We start from the raw sequence: 16,971 nt of genomic DNA, 5'->3' as shown, positions 1-16,971 counted from the left end.
AGAAAGAGTTATTTTTCGGCCGTCACGGTGTTCCTTCTTTCCTTCGCGAAAAAAGTCTTCCTCCCTAGGATCGCACGTCGAGCACAGTAAACGTCGAGGGCAGAAAGAAAATGAAAGAAAATGTAAAAAAAGCGGGGAAAAGCGAAGGAAGCTGCAACGGCTCGGGAGAAAGGGAGTGATATATCGGCTATCGGGTATCGGCAGGCGTTCGGTCGCGCGGTGAGTTAGTACCCCGAGATATTTAGCGGCGCGTGTACCGCGGCGTAGTGGGAGCGAGAGAGGGCTCGCGGCGGCCGCGCCACGCCGCAAACCCCGAAGGAGACATTCAGTCGTCGAGGCCCGCTCGCGCCCGCAGCACGCGACGTCCTCGCGCCGAGCCCGTCCGCGCGACTGTGGCGACCCCTCGATCTCTCCGATCGCCGACCAATCGCCGATCGCCGCCCGCCGAGCGCCGCGAGGTCGCTGCGCGCGCATCGCCTGAGAGCCCGCGGAGATGCGGCGCTCCTCCTAGGCCAGACGAAGGACGTCCGTCAGGTGAGTACGCGTAGTGCTAAGCGCGCGTCGACGATGGCCCGACGATGCGTCCGCGGCCGTCCGCTCCGCCGCGTTTCGGCCGCGTCATCGAATCGGATTTTTCGCGTCAAGGGACAACACCGGCAACGTTGACCGAGGTCGGTATTCCGCCGCGACCTTAGATCGGCCGTAGACGGACGAGGAGGTTCTCGCGCTAGCCCGTTGCGACTCTCGAGGCCGATGTTCGAGCCACGTGAGTAGGGTATATCTTTGCAAAAATGGTGGAGGGGTTAGCTCTTGCGATCTGTCCGGAATACGGCATATCAGAGGTAACTATTAGATTTAGTTGAACCTAAGAATTTCCCGGGAAATGAAATAAAACGAGTGATTGCTCAAATTTCGTTTAAATCGCGTGAATTCTTTTGGCTCCTTGTTTACGTGACCTTCGATGTTCCTTTCGGTGATGAACGGTGATTTATATATGCACTGTAAAAGGATGGAACGGGATAACTTGGATTTCCGGGTTTCTCCCGGAGGTCCTTTCGTAAAGGTCGTAAGATGAGATTTTTCGTTGACGCTCGGTCATAATATTAGGATATGGTAGCCTCCGTATAAGACTGAAATTGAGGATGGAAAGGATGAGCTGCTAAGCGGATGTAATAAAGAAATGGGCAAGACGTGTCGTATGGGAGTAACGGGGAGAGAATATGTTAATGTATTCGAAGGGGATAAAATCATTTGTAATATTTATTTTAGCGTTCGAAATGGTCGCTCTTGCAGCGTTTATGGGGTTCCTCTCTAAATGCTTGTATACAGCTGGTTTAATTAAATTGCTGGAGATGTATTGCCGAAGAAGTATGATGTCACTGTTTGAACCTGTGTTTCTTTCTTCCTCGGAACTTGTTTTCTTGACGCGTGTTGGAGGAGCTGACAGCCATTAATTTCAGCGTTCCCCCTAGATTTTAAGATTACATAAGATTTGGACGGATTCCAGAGATTTTACGAAATTGCGAGGATTTTTAAAGGCTCCGAAAGATTTTATAATTACTCGTGGTCACGTGATCTTTTAATCGTGATCGAGTGCTACTTTTAGCAGCGGACATTGTAATATTAGTCATAAGGACAAAATAAGACATTGCTCGATCTTTAACAAATTACAGATGCGATTACCTTCGCGTGAAATCGTCATGACCGATCGAACAAACGAGACTAAATTTATTCAGACAAGATTGTTATCTGTAATTTTTCCGTCTACTGGCGCAGTGCTTGCTGACTTATTATCTTATCGTGGAAACGTACAACCGAAGCAAATGGAGAAATTACTCTAGAATTCATTTCTAATCATCGAGAGGAGGAATTAACAGGGCGGCAAATAACGCTAACGAATGGGTATAACTTCACTTATCATTATGTGCATAATTTTCTCTACCTTGCACTTTCGATATGTACCCGAGCCTTAAACGATTCGCGTCTCCTTGTGCTATTAAAAGGTACAACTTTGTAAATGAAAAAGAGAATAATAGGCTATTCCTGTTTGACGGTGTTTTTTAATTTACTGGGAATTTTATACTCGGTTCTCCATTCCAATTTTCTAATTGTGTGTCCAATATTTACCAGGGAATCTGATCGCTTCAATTCACTGCGCAAGATTAAAAATTAATTTAGGGGCTATGACGAAAAAGTACGCTAAAATTACACGCAGGACATTCGTCAAAGGTTAAAATGGATCTAAAGAAAAACCCGACCATTCGTTGCATTGTACTCTCGTGTACCTGTTAAACGTCTGTGAGACGGACAAATTCTGCTCCACGTCATCGTGGATTCACAAAAGGGAAACTCTGGGAACAGGAGGCGCAATCATAATTACACTCCCTCAATGGCGCCTAGGGACGACTAATTAGACCCCCCATTGTGGAAGGGAACTAATACGTAGTGGTACATGGTTAGAGATACGGCACCTCGAAGGAAAAGTGTCTTTGATTCGAATAATCTGCCGATCAAATGCGACGATTCATGCTTTCTCCGCTCCGAAACGCACGATTGGATCTGAATTTACCCTGTCTAATGTGACGTGAAAGTTTTATTTTACGGATCAATTTCCAATATTTCCAATTTTCCACCGAACTCTCTTCCTTTTCCCACTCTTTTTTTGCCTATCGCGCGATGAAAGTCGAGACGATAAATCGAATCGATTTAGTCAGAATGTACCATTTTCTGAGCCACTCCCAAGTCACTGATTACTGAACTAATCTTCAATTTAAAAGAAAAATCAGATTTGAAGCAGTAAAAATATAAATATCGTAAACTGGATGATTGTACTTATCAATTTAGAACTTCAGTGTTAAGCGATTCGACTTTGAAGAAGACCTTGAACGGCCTTGTGCCATAGGTCGTTGAACTCGTTTTAACAGCTGGGACGAGTCTGTGAGACAAAATATGGTATCTTATTTTGTGAAGGGAACACAACCTTCGCGTCTATTTCCTACATCCTAAGAAAAGCTCTTGCTACTCGGAGAAAAAGTAGCCGGGAAATAGGCACCAGTCCCTAAAGGGATACGATATACAATTACAAAAAGAAGGAATAACTTAACCAATCGTAACTGTACAAACTATAGTTGCATATCATATACATTTAGGGAACGGCTGCTTATCGATGCTGAGTACGATAAAATGAGAGGGTCAGTTTTCCCTGCAAAAAGAAATATACGCACAAATTATAACACTTCGTGATCGATTAAACCCGGTGTCCAGTTACAAAAGGAGACCACGAGTATCCAGCAATAAATGACAACCTCTCTCGTTGAAACGAATCCCTTATCACGGCCGTCTCGGTATGATTCAAAGAAAACAAGATATACTCCCACGGAAGACTTATTCTTGGCCCGATCTACACCTTCCGAATCGCCACCGTACTGCAATATGGCTGGGGTTTACAAGTATCGGAACGAATTAATTGTGTATCCGAAATCGAAGAATTTCTTATCGCTCGGTAAAACGATGTTGCAACTCACTTGGAAATATGAAAAATATGACTATTTTTCCATAGTTTTATTTCGTCTCTTTGAAACTTACTTTGTACCGGGCTCTGTATCTTCATTGGTTGGTCAGCAAACATAGCTACATGATTTTGGGAGCGTACCTTGATCTGTCAAAAAGGCCACGCGGTGGCGTACCTTGTCGCCTTTGCATCAGCGATTTGACGGTCGCAACGAGGATCGCGAAAAAGAAGTCGAATCCGCGATCGCTCCCTGAGGTCGTTACCGGACATCGGCTCGCGACCGGCAGGGTCCCACCGATTTTAACGACGTCTCGTAAAACGCTCGTTTGATAAGGCCCCGAGTTGGGCGCGTTCCGTTTCGGCCGGCGGTAAACGCCGGGGACAAGAGAGCGGCGTAACGAGACGGGGTATAAGAAAAAGTGCGTATAAACGGGGAGAGCGCGATGCACGCCTCGGGCGTACATATTCGGCGAAGGTTTCCGCACCGGCGCGGATCTCGCCGATGAATTATTTATCCCGTGATCTCATCTCCGCGTGACTAAGTTGGGGAAATCTAAGCGAAACGCGAGGTAGTGCCCGGCTACCGGGTGAAATTACGCCCGATCCATCTCGGGGAGATCGCTCCAACCACCCTCCGGTAGACTCCGCTCTCGCCTGGAGATACGGACTTCCGAGGAATTCCCTTCCAGGGTTCCCGGATGGGATTTTATCGCTATCGCCGCTCCCGCTCCGAAAAGGTGGGACTCGGTGTTACGACCGCTCGGTACGGCTCGGGACCTGCGCCGACTCGCGGCCGAGGGGAACACCTCGCACCTGTTTCGCGGAAATGTTGTAAAGGGGAAAGCTGGGGAGAAAGTAATAAAATGAGAGCGGGCTGGATGTTGATGCAAAATTGTACACGCCATGGGATTTTATGGGCCCCGCCGCGAGAAGCGGTGGCAGGAAAATTCGAGGCCAATGCGCGACGTTCGTCCCGTGTGACGTAAGCGCACCGCGAGGAATATTGTAGGGAAAAAAAAATGTGCGTTTGGAGATAAAGAAAGAGGGAGAAATGTGCAGCTGTAATTGAGACTTCACTTTGAGAAGCTCTCGATCGTGGGCTAAGATCTGGAGATATAGGTGATGATTAGAGGCTGATGTAAAGTCGGATTTTTTCTGGGTTTTTTTTTTTTCGTGGAACAGGGAGGTAATTAGGAGCTAATTGACTAGGGAATTGTCGACGAGATTATCACGGCGGGAGGGTTCCGGGGTTATTTATTACGATATGTCATAAGCTGCGGGGGTACTTTGAAACTTATCTTCCTGGCGGAGAATTTGGTAACGAGCGTTCAAATACCATTACCAAAATACCTTGTCATCGGAGCTTGCTTTACTCTTTGGGCCGGTAATTAAAAACCTGTTTCATCGACATTCCTTCTAGTCCTAATCCGTATCCAAATCGTTAAAACTAACGATCATTAAGAGGCCGAAGGCGATTTATCATCGGTCATTTTCAAATTAAACGGTCGGTAAAATTAATGATTAGGAGCGATTATTCGAATCTTCGGAAACCTGAGAAGGAACGCGCGTACGAACGAAAAATTGATGGGCTTAAATTACTCGTGGAAATTTGAATCTTCGAATCGTGAATTCGAGAGCGTATAAACATCGGTTGATTTTATCCACTTTCTCTTGCCTCCGTCGATACTTTCATCCTCGGGTCTTTTTTTTTTTTTTTTTTACGTAACTTAATTCCGTTTCCCACGAGCCTCTTTTCTGCACGAAGTTCCCTGGAGCACGACTCGGCGCACTCGAGCACGATTAAGAATGGGCATATTTTTGTTCCACGAATAATTTTACATCGATTAAACATCTGCCCAGAAATACCTACACGATTGCTTGGTATAACATCACTGGCCGCTCATAATTTTTACCGCGAAACGTTTAAAAAACTAACTATAAATAATCTCACAATTCCTTTTCAAACGACCCTATGTACAGGGAGGATCGGGTACAATTGTAACTTTTTCAATAGATTTCTTTTTTTACCCTGCTCAAAAATATTTGAAGAAAGATAATATTGTGCTGTGATTGTAACTTTAGCAACAAGATGTTACCTACGATCATCTTTCTTACAGGTATATTGATAAAATTAATAAAGTTAGAATTATAACGGATAAAGGGAGACGTTTGTAATATAGATCAAAAGAATGAAAATTTCTTTAATACAAAATATTACATGAATTTTTATTCCAATAATAGCTCGCAAGCAAACCAATACGAAGAAATTTATAGGAAAGGAAACGCTAACCATAACTTATCTATTACGAGTCTTCGTAATTTATGCAGTAAAAATATAAATTCCCTAATTTATGGGTACACGTTTCATGCGCCAACCGTTCGCAGCCACGGTACTGTAACCATGTACACATGCACACTTGTAAATAGTATTGCCAGCTTTTTACACATATATCCGACATACTTGTAACCAACGTTACAATTGTACCTGATCTCCCCTACATCGTAAAGAAAAAAAAAGAAAAAAAAAACAATTTTTCACTCATTGGAGTCTTTCCATTTCTTCGAGGTACTATCACGTATCTACCAAGGGCGAAACTATTATACCCGAAGGAAAATTCGATAATAAAAAGTTAACGTAACGTCAGACCTTGACGGTCTTCGCAAAATGACTCCCAGGTGTCACTTGTCAAACTTGTCGCAAAGTATGACCTCACAAGGACTCGTGACAAAGTCTCATCTCGGTCAGACTTGGCAGCAGCCTTCGAGAACTCCGATCGCTATCTCCCAGCGAGAAGATATTCACTCAGGAAATCGTGGATTTGAATGCTCGAAATCACGTGGAAATCGTTGGAAATCATCGAAATACTGTCAACATGTTAAAGCCTAACGTCCCTCGTTACCGAATTGTTTTTAATCACATGAAATCAAAGACAATCGGATTTCAAAGAACGAAATCGTTGGAAATCATCGAAATGCTGTCAACATGTTAAAGCCTAACGTCCCTCGTTACCGAATTGTTTTTAATCACATGAAATCAAAGACAATCGGATTTCAAAGAACGAAATCGTTGGAAATCATCGAAATACTGTCAACATGTTAAAGCCTAACATCCCTCGTTACCGAATTGTTTTTAATCATATGAAATCAAAGACAATCGGATCTCAAAGAACGAAATCGTTCTCACCGATGTCCAAGCGAAGACGCCCCTCATCTCCCAGGGTTGATAATCGCGAGGAAACTTGAATAAAGCTCGGCAAGGATCTTCGCAAACATCCCATCTCCTATCAGCGTTGAAGATAAGCGCCGCGAGGTGGAGCTTTACGATGGCGACTCTTTGCGGTAAAGTACGAGCGGCCGACGACGCCATAAATTGATTCGTCCAGGTGAAATTATTCGAAGCTCGCCGCAATGGCTACCGGCAAGTGCGATCGATCGTCCCCTGGTCGGAGGGACTCTCTCTCTTCCTCGGAGCGACTCGACCCTCGTCTATACCGGCCATTGTGAGATCCAGAACCAGCAAACGCGGTGTTACATTCCTACGATGATTCAGGTTTGTCCAGGCTCGCCTCCTCCTCCTTTTCTCCCCGGGACTCCCTTCCTCCCTTCCTCGTGGAGCGGCCTACGGTCGATAGCCGCTTCGCTGCCGGCTGTGATATGGCACTCTCCGATTCGAGCCGGCCCTAGACGACCTTCTTCAAGGCTGCTCCAAACGGGCCGACCTCGGAGATCGGCCACGGGCTGCGAGAGCTTCGCCGAGGGATCTGTCACTTTGGATTCCGGTAGCTCCGATGTCACAGGGACCTTTCGAAAGACAGTTTATCGCTCTCCGATTATCACTAGGATACGCATATTATTAGGATAAGCAGAGAAATAATTCGGTCGTGAAAATTCATTTTTGGTTGTGAGAATAACTGGAGGATGGGCCTGCAAAACTTTTTTTTTGGAAACGTCTTTGCTGGGTGGAGAACAAAAACCATTACTCCACCGGGGCAACTCAAACTCTATTCAGCGATAAAAAACCGTATGTCGCTCGTTTGATCGAGGAGCAGCAAGAGTACCTTTCTAGATGCTGCTAGTACAGTTATTACTGGGTGGGAGCAAAAATGTAATAATTGCGTCCATTGGTAAGGGTACAACTGCCTTTGTTCAGGGTAATTTGACAATGAAGGAAGAAGAAATAATGAAATCAATGGCAGATGCCGGATTTGCGGATGACGTGGTGGTCTACGGTAATTGTTTATTAATTATAAAGTATGTTAAATTTAGGATACAGGAATGCGAGAATTGGGAAATCGAAGGGTGCTCGATGGAATTGTATGTAGACATTGGTAGAGTATTGAAAAGTGCACCGATGATATTTTTATAAATTAAAATTAGGTCATTTGCTCGTTTTAAGCGGCGACGATCGATTCTCCCTGCAATCCCGCGGGCCGTTCGATCGGAATTAAATGAATCGCGACATCGATCGGTAAGGAATTCGGAGTGAAAGTGCATACCTCGGGTGCACACGCGCTCGATCGAAAAACCCCACGGTCAAATTCCGATTTCTGCGGATCCATCCACGTGAGTTCATCGGAGGCTCACCGAAAGGCTGTCTATGGAATTTGAAAACCTAATGGTAAAAAGTCACCGGGTCGATTGCTTAACTCGGGCTTAACTAAGACTCAATTACGCACTCGGCCGTAGAAGCGGCTATTTATGAATAGCAAATTGTCAGTATGAGCACGGACGGTCATGGTGTTTGCACATCATGAAAATGACACCATTTAACCGTCGCGGCTTAGTGAAAGTTCCCTTTTAAGTGACGCGGACCACTACCGACATCAACCTTGTCTGGAATAATAATTACTGCCGGCATGTGAAAGTGAGATCATTGCGACGTATGATTTTTCCAACGGGCTACAATAGTAGAGTGGATCGTTCAACGAGGTCCATTTAAGCGTGACCTAAAACTAGCGAGTTCACCGCTAGGAAAGAAAAATATGTCAATTGAGCCGCTCAGTGCACACATCGACTAACTCCACTTTTTGAAAAATCTTAAATTTAGGTGTCAAAGCACTTGGTATAGTCATAACTTTTTATATTTATAATATCTTTCCTGATTAATAGAGATTAACACCATTAAACGGCAACATTTTTTTGGGCATTGAATAATAAGTAATTTATTTCAGAAGCCATTTTGATTAACTCCATACTCTAATGTAAATCGTAGACGAATGCCTGGCAGTATAGTATTATTGGATTATCTGTTGCGGCCGTACATCGACGCTTTTTTTTTTAATCAGCCGAAGATGCTTTCCCCCTTTCAACAATATGAGTAATAAAATCGCATCAGCAAACAGATAGACAGAAGCGCAATGCAGACAGTAGTTAGTATAACGGTGATCTCTCACGCTGAATGTTACTGTATAATTCACCAATATTACACGGAATACATATTTTTTGGTCTTTTCAACATTACTCCCTGATTGTTTTTAAAGAACTAAATATTATACCGTTATAATCAAGATGAGTGAAACTAATAACGATGTGGATGTGAAAAGCAGTGATGATTCTTCAATACGATTTATCAGCAGAAAGTCTGGTGCAAGAAGACGTTTATCGTGTTTCTCGGATTCATCTGATTGCAACGGTACAAATTCCCCAACAAACACATCGATTGGGAGGAAAAGAAATCGTAATCCTGATAAATGGGCACGAAATTTACAAAAGCATAACGGAACAAAAGGTTTGGCATACAGGAATAGGGGAGGAAATTTAATACCTGCAAAAACATTTGTCGATATAAAATGCAGACGATTATTTTTTGGCTATTCTTTCTTATTAATTTTATATACCGTTAGATGAAAACTATAACTGTATTTTTGTATTCTACAATATATATTTGAAGTTATATTACAATAGGAATTTTAAAAAAGAATCTACATTACTTCATCGCATTTCTCAACTTTTTGTTTTATGGAGTTAATCAATGTGTGCACTGAGCGGCTCAATTAGGACGTCTAAATACTGTGAATCGTCGTGAGACTACTTTTTAAATTGACTCTGGATGATCTTGAGCTCGTATGTATCGAGAATCACGATCTCGTTCCGTGATCCGTTTCAGCTCCACTGGATCGCTTTCGTTCTCCGATTTTTATAACGTCTCACGTGCCGATCAGCTGATATCAAGTCGGAGACGTTTCACCGAGCTCTGACTCGTGGAAAGTAAATTAATAAGGGCATTCATAAGTAGTATGCTCCTCGTTTGTTCAGCGCAATTACATCCACGCGAGAATGTCAATTGATATGGAAAAAAATATATATATATAAATATCAGACAGCACGAGATGGAAAATGCAAAAATATATCGTATACGCATATAATATCGAGATAACGACGCGAAAGAGCTCTTACACGGCACCAGCCTCGAGTCGATAATCTGAAAGGCCGTCTACGTTCACCACGGTCACATATTTATTCATGAATTTCGTACCTGCAACGCCAAGGTGTGATAAGCCCGATTACGCAAAATTACGCGAAAGTCGGGGGACAATTACATTTGCATGCGCGAGTAATCATGCGGGCAGAATCAGGATCATCGGTGAGCTTTTACGTGACCCCATCGAGTTAGAAAAATTCGACTGGTGACGGTTATGTCTTTTTAAAAAATAAATAAATCCTTAATGACAGGCATTTAACCCTTTCGTTACCTTGGACGAGATATCTCGCGACCCAATACTGGCCGATTAACGCTTTTGACGAGATATCTCGCGACCCGATACTGGCCGATTAACGCTTTTGACGAGATATCTCGCGATCCGGTAGTAGCCGATTAACGCTTTTGACGATAATCTAGCTTTCTAGCACCAATATTTTGACATTCTAGATGAATATATTTTATAACTAATTCTATTCGTATAGCTAAAAGGAAGAAATAAATACAGCTACTACCGGATCGCGAGATATCTCGTCAAAAGCGTTGATCGGCAACTACCGGGTCGCGAGATATCTCGTCAAAAGCGTTGATCGGTCAGTATCGGGTCGCGAGATATCTCGTCAAAAGCGTTAATCGGCCAGTATTGGGTCGCGAGACATCTCGTCCAAGGTAACGAAAGGGTTAAAATCGAGTTTGTCATTCATTGCTCGTATTTCGTTGCAAGTTTATCCGAAGCACGTGACGTAAAAACAAGGGAATAAACTTCAAACATGATTTCCGGGGCCCGATTCTCGAGTTCATACGACAACTTTCGCATGCGAAATCGATAGTTTTGTATACGACTTTCAAATGTTGACCACGCGGTTTCGCAACAATGCAAAACTTTTCAGGCGAATCTATTCGTATGCAGAGAGAATCCGTATGTATGGGAGAATCGGGATCCCGTCGTCCAGAACCTTTTCGAACCAGAGTTTCGCATTCCGTCCTTGTCCTCGAAGGATTCGCCTTGTCTCGTGTTTCGTTTCTAATTAGACCATGAACCATAGAAGCGGTACATTTCGCGCACACGAGCCCGCTCGACAAGGCCCATAAGTCAGAGGCAGGGGTCGAAGAAGTGCATTCGCTATTCGGCCTTTGACATGAATAGCTTGATTGATAGTTTCATACTTGCCACATAACGTGACGGTCTTTCCTGATGAATCATTTCCAGGATACGAAAGAAGTACATTTATATCGCGCCTTTGCTCTCTTTTCCTACCCTCGCGTCGAAGGAGTCGCAAAAACCGCTACTGCAGCCATGCAATTACAACAGGACAAATGCCGCGTAATCCCATGTTCAGCGTGACCTGATAAATGCGTTCATTCCACCGTCTATTTATCACAAACCCTATCGCAATCGTCTTTCCGAACCGCGATCGAGCTCTATCGCCACATTTTCCCGCAATACCTTCGGCAATATCCTCTTTATCTCTTTACGCAGGTGTTTGGCTCCGACAGTTTGGACAGGTAAAAACGAACCAGCTGATAGCCCGCAACTTTCATGGCCCCGTAAAATACGACCTAGATCGATATTGACGATACGGGTCTGTGAATTTATTTTGAGGCCCCGAACATACATTGTCACTTAACCATAATCAGTACTTATACTCAAATTTACGCCAAAAAGGACATATCTGTACCATCAATTGATAAAAAGGGTTTGATAGGCGGTCGACAGATTTTTTTGATCGCTGTCAATTGTCACATCGATAACGACGAATTTTCCGAAGCAATTCATATAAGCCCTATTATCTTCCGAGGTTGATGGTATAGGTATTTCTTTTCTGGTCTAAATTTTCATGAAATCATGTACCCTGGATCGATATTGGTGATATGGACGTCTCACTTTACTTTGCGGCTCCGGATGTTACATTATCGTTTAACCGGAATCAGTACTTACACGAAAATTTAGGCCAAAAAGGAAATGTCTATACCATCAACCTCGGGAGATAATTTATATCGATAAAAAAGGGTCCGATTAGATGTCGCCCAATTTTTTGGATCACCGTCAATTTCTACGTCGATAATGAACAATTTTCCAAATCAATTCACATGTACTCGAATGCATATAAGCGTTCCTTTAATGTTTTCATATGTACTGAAAATAAGTCGTTGCGCAATGGACGTCAGTCGCTAACAGGAATATGATGTACACCTACAAATAGAATGGATAACTTTTCAAATCGTAAATGTACAAACTGCAGTTGCGTGTCATACCCCTTTTAGGAACTGACGTCTATTTCACGTCTCGTGGAGGTAATGTTTAATACCATTTTTTTCTTAGTCTGCGTACATATGCATTTACTGGCGCCCGATGCAGCGACTGCGCGATGGAATGGAAAGCTGCAATTTGCGAAATGTCGCGCAGAAGTGTCCACGCTCTCAAATGAGCCGAAACCGGTACGGAACGAATCGGTCGGTGAGAGATTTTCCCTAGTTCGCACACTCGCTTCGCCATTGAATCATCGGGTTACGTAAACGTAAGAGGTGCTCCCTCTCCTTGCGCATCGGCTCGGTGCATTGTCGGCGACTCCTGGGAGACTTCGTTCCGTTTTCTCGCGACGTGCATCCGTAAGTGCACCCGTCTCGCGGAGCCGCGGGTTCTCATAGAGTCCTTGTAAAAGGAGAGTCGACACTTACGATCCCAGTCCCCGCATTTCCTTTTCTTTTTCTTCTTTCCCATTCAGCCGCCACTCGTCAAGAACGCGAGAAACCGCGTATGCGTACGTCTCTCCGCAAGTGCGAGCTGCACTTTTCCAAGACGCTCTTGAGCAACGAAAACGCGGGTACAAGTAAGAACCGCGGCAATAAACGGTTCCAAGGTACCAAATACTTGATTCGACGATCGGTAAAAGTGTTGGGTAACGAGGCCGGCAAAAGTACCAAATATGTGGATTTAAAGTCAATTAGGTGGTCATGAAATTCTTGATTTTATATTTTTGCGTAACTTCTCCGCGGGTTTGCGGAGAAGGTTAATGTCTCCCGGAAAAGATGTGGCATGGTGAAATACGATAGACAGGACACCTCTTTTTACTACTTGGGCGAGGTCTATGTATTCAATTTCCTGCGGCTTTTAGTAGTCAAACTCCCTCGCCGTCATCCTTGCGGCCGATCGCCGCGGATCGATCGTTACCGCCAACTAATCGAACGGTGACAAGATAGCTCCGGACATCTCCGAAACCGGTAGCGATTCATGCAAAATATAACGCTGTCATTTCTTAAACCGGTAGCTCTTGAGAACACGCCTCGCAACACGGCGCGTTTAGGGAATATTTAAAGCGGCCGTGGGAAAAGGACTTTCAGGATGTCCGTCACGGCGGCGTCCTAAATGCATTACGGTCTCTAAATATTAATATCCAGAGAGTATAAATAGCAGGGACGCCGATGAATTAGTGCGCAGGTTTATCAAGCGGGATGGGGAAATTCCTTAAGCCTAGAAAATCGGACGTCTCTTGGATCTATCGTCGCGTTCATCACGGGGGACAGATATTTTCAATGAAGGGTGTCGTGATTTATCCCCAGAATTACCTGGGACTTTCTCCAGGCAATGACGGACGTGCCTCGTCCAATCACGCGACCAATCACCATATCGATCGCCTTCGCCCTCTATCTTCGGCATCCACGTAAAGGTGGCCGTTGACACCTCTGGAACCGGTAGGGTTTAGTCCCCTGCAGAAGCGTCCCTGCCCCGGGGATCTTGACTCTTGGCTCTTGGCTCTGGATTCTTGATCCTTGATTCTTGATTCTTCGTTCGTGATCTTTCGCTCCCTCCACCCTCGGGGTCCCGACTGGGTCAGGAGAACGGCTCAATTTCTCCTAAGAACCGAGTCCATCTTGCGCCACCAGTCCGATGACTCACCGGGAGAGATTCGTCGCAGCTTCTGGGTCCCTTCTACTCCCGTTGGAACCTAAGCGAGTTTATGGTCAGGATAAATGAAACCGGACACCCGGTTCCCGCGGGTCCGGCCGAGGCCAGACCGAGCCCTCCGTGATTTTTCCTAAGGGTCTCGTCACCGACGGATACGGTCTGCGACCGAGAAAAATGCATCCCGGGTATGCGAACTTGCACCCCACTGACGTAACACACCTGAACCGGGGACAATGAACTTTGCGAGTCGTTGGACTGATAACCACAGACCGCAGGGTCTAGCTGGGAGTGTCCTTAGAGCGCCGGGAACGGTTCCGAGGTGTTTCGGTTCTTCTGGATCTTCGGCTAGGAAAGATCGCCCTGATAGAGTCGCTTCGTATCGACTTTATATCGCAGTTTTACGGAATCGCGGAGATCCTTGTAGCCGTGCACTTCTTATGCGACCCAAATTGCACAGTTATTTATGTAGCTCGTGTTTTCTCGTGCATCTCGTTACGTACATGATCTCATGAGATCTCGTAAAGTGAACCGCAAATGTAGCTAAAATTTAAATTATTTATGAAGTTATGTATATATCCATACAATGAAAATTATATGGTACTAATGGGCTTGGATCAATCGCGTACATGACATGACGATGACTGTCTAGCTGGGTAAAGGCCAATTCAAACATGTCCGTACCGCCTCAGGCGTGGTCATCGTAATCATCACGTCGTGTACCTATGCGATTGATTCACGCATATTGGCAGCATACAATCCGCATTGTATGACGAAGATGGGTGTTTACATATAATAGTTTATACTCGAGTTACATTTGAAGCTAAACGTTTTGTTTATGTATGGAAGCATATATTCGATGCAAGTCAAATTATACGTCACAATATGATTTTAATATAAATGCAATATGATGGGGACGCCCAACGTTTTGTGCACCAACACATGGACGTGCACTATACTGTTTTGTTGTACTATACTGTTTGAATTGTTTGAAATTGTCCCATGTGAACATGAAAGACCTAAAGAAGGTCCCCATGAAATTTCAATTAAAAAAAATAGATATAAATTGTGTATAATGAAGAGTGTAAAGAATGAAATTTCATGGATGTCGGGACCATTCTTAGGTCCTCCGTATTCACGTGGTAAAATCTTAAACATTTCGGTACACCCAGTTTGAGGAAAAGTTTGATAAACCAGATTCCTCGGACGTCACTTTTATATCACCCTGAGATGCTGATCTGGACTCGAATCATTTGGCTGGGTTTTAATGCCTTCTCGGTCCAGATCCTGCGTTACGTTTTATTACTGCTACCAGTATACCGAGTTATCCGCAAGAAGGGTTGAAATGTTTAGGTGCATATAGTGCTCGGGGAAATGGACGACAAATTTCTAGGCCGGGCTTGAAAATGACTATTACACGATACTATACCACGGTTGTGGACGATATGCCTCGCAACCATGTATATAAGACCACAAACCTGTTTCCGAAAGGGAAACGACATAAGTCATGTTTAATATGAGAACCACGTTGTGCCGAAGAAGAAACCTGCTACGAAAATATAGTACGCCATAAGATAATTCTCATTTATGACCATATATGTTGATATTTAAAAAGTAAGCGAAGAAAGGTATATAAGTTTTTCCACGGTTTTTCCTCGTTGGCAACATTGTTCGCACTCGTTCGATAACAAGGTCGTTAATAAGTTGTAATTTCATATTTGCATACGTTCTCTCATTACTTGTGGAGTATCGAGGCGTCCACTTGATTTGCTCGTTCGACTAGAGCGGTTTACGGTCCATAAGTAATTGATCGGCGGCGACGCGCGCCGTTTAAAAAAGGAACGGCGAATCCCGTAAAAGTACTTGCTTACCACCACGCAACACTCGCGACATAAAACGCGCGCGTGTAAAAATCGCGTGTCCTTCCGCCCACGCATGCGCGAGAGTTCCACTTCGCGAAGTGGACCGGTTCGCCGGCATTGTGCGATGCACTCCGTTAAATATATTCGCGGCAGCATCTCGGAAAGTTATTGGACGCGCATTCCTGCCGGTTCTTTACCAAAAGCCTGAATGCTCCACTCTAGAGTTTACCCTCCGATAATACGGATCCTTCTGCGGAATAAACGGAAAGGATCAAAGAAATTGAACGTTTCCAGAGAAATTTTCGCAAAACTCTCGAGCTAGATATCCGCTGGTCACATATGCAAATTATCAAATTGCAGACCTTTTTACTCTGATTTTTGAGAGATAACCGTCAGATAATCGCGACTCTCGACATATCTGGATTTCCTTCCATCGATTTCTTTCATTCGATAAGATTCGATAAGACAGAAATTACAAGACACACGTGTCGTGTCTTCAGTCTCTATAAAATACATTCCCACGTTATTAAAAAGGAGAACTAATGAATTTATAAAACATGTACCAGAAGTTTTATCCAGACACGGTATACCACGTTTATACGTACATCTTACAAACCGGTTTAAAAAATTTCAAATGAAACATCCCGAAATTCGGAACTCGTTCTCACGTTCGCAGTCATTGCATGCTAATTTAAATCACCACGTATGACAGTTCTTTTAATCCACCTTCGTATCCTGAAATTGCGCCGAATTACCGAAGATTTTTCACAGTTTGGTATAATAAATCGTGTAGCGTGGTATGAACGGTGTACAAGTCACGTGCACCGAGGAAAAATTATCATCGAACCAAAGAAATATTTTATTAATTAAATGAATAATTATTTGATTCAAATGAACTGAAATAAATAGGATGCAACGTTTCATCGGAATTATGAGAATTTATTTGAGCCAAATAATTATCCTTCGAACGAAGAAAATATTTCTTTGGTTCAATGAATTCTTTTTTTTCCGTGTAGCGGCGCGAGGGAAAAAACCGGCAAAGAAGGCCGGGCCCGCGCACGTGGTCGGGCGCGATTTGATAAAGGCAACGGCCCTGATAACCCTCTCGCACGGGGCATTGTTTGAGCGGCCTCTCGCGGGCCCCGGTCGCCTCGAGAGGGGGTTGGCCGAGCGGCGGCCTTGAGGCCCCGTTCTTGTGCTCGTACGAGTGCGCTGCCGAGCGCGTGAACGTGCGTGAGGCCCGGCGCGCGAGAGAAGCACGCGTACAGCCGGGGAG

The 16,971-nt window shown here is 44.2% G+C and overlaps 1 protein-coding gene across 3 annotated transcripts in view; it reads left to right on the top strand.

Moving 5' to 3' along the window:
* The first annotated feature begins 341 nt into the window (after positions 1 to 341).
* Positions 342 to 16,971, top strand: part of LOC105704495 — a 54,552-nt gene continuing 37,922 nt past the window's right edge. Inside the window, exon 1 of one of the 3 annotated variants that reach the window (XM_012433767.1) lies at positions 342 to 534. The gene's annotated coding sequence lies outside the window, so the exon portion shown is untranslated. The other 2 variants (XM_012433768.1, XM_012433769.2) reach the window with 2 other exon arrangements.

Source organism: Orussus abietinus, unplaced genomic scaffold (genome assembly GCF_000612105.2).
Source record: "Orussus abietinus isolate OABI.00-Male unplaced genomic scaffold, Oabi_2.0 scaffold52, whole genome shotgun sequence".
NCBI classification, from domain to species: domain Eukaryota; kingdom Metazoa; phylum Arthropoda; class Insecta; order Hymenoptera; family Orussidae; genus Orussus; species Orussus abietinus.
The sequence above is the reverse complement of the archived record's forward strand: the minus strand, read 5'-3'. Positions and strand labels throughout refer to the sequence as shown.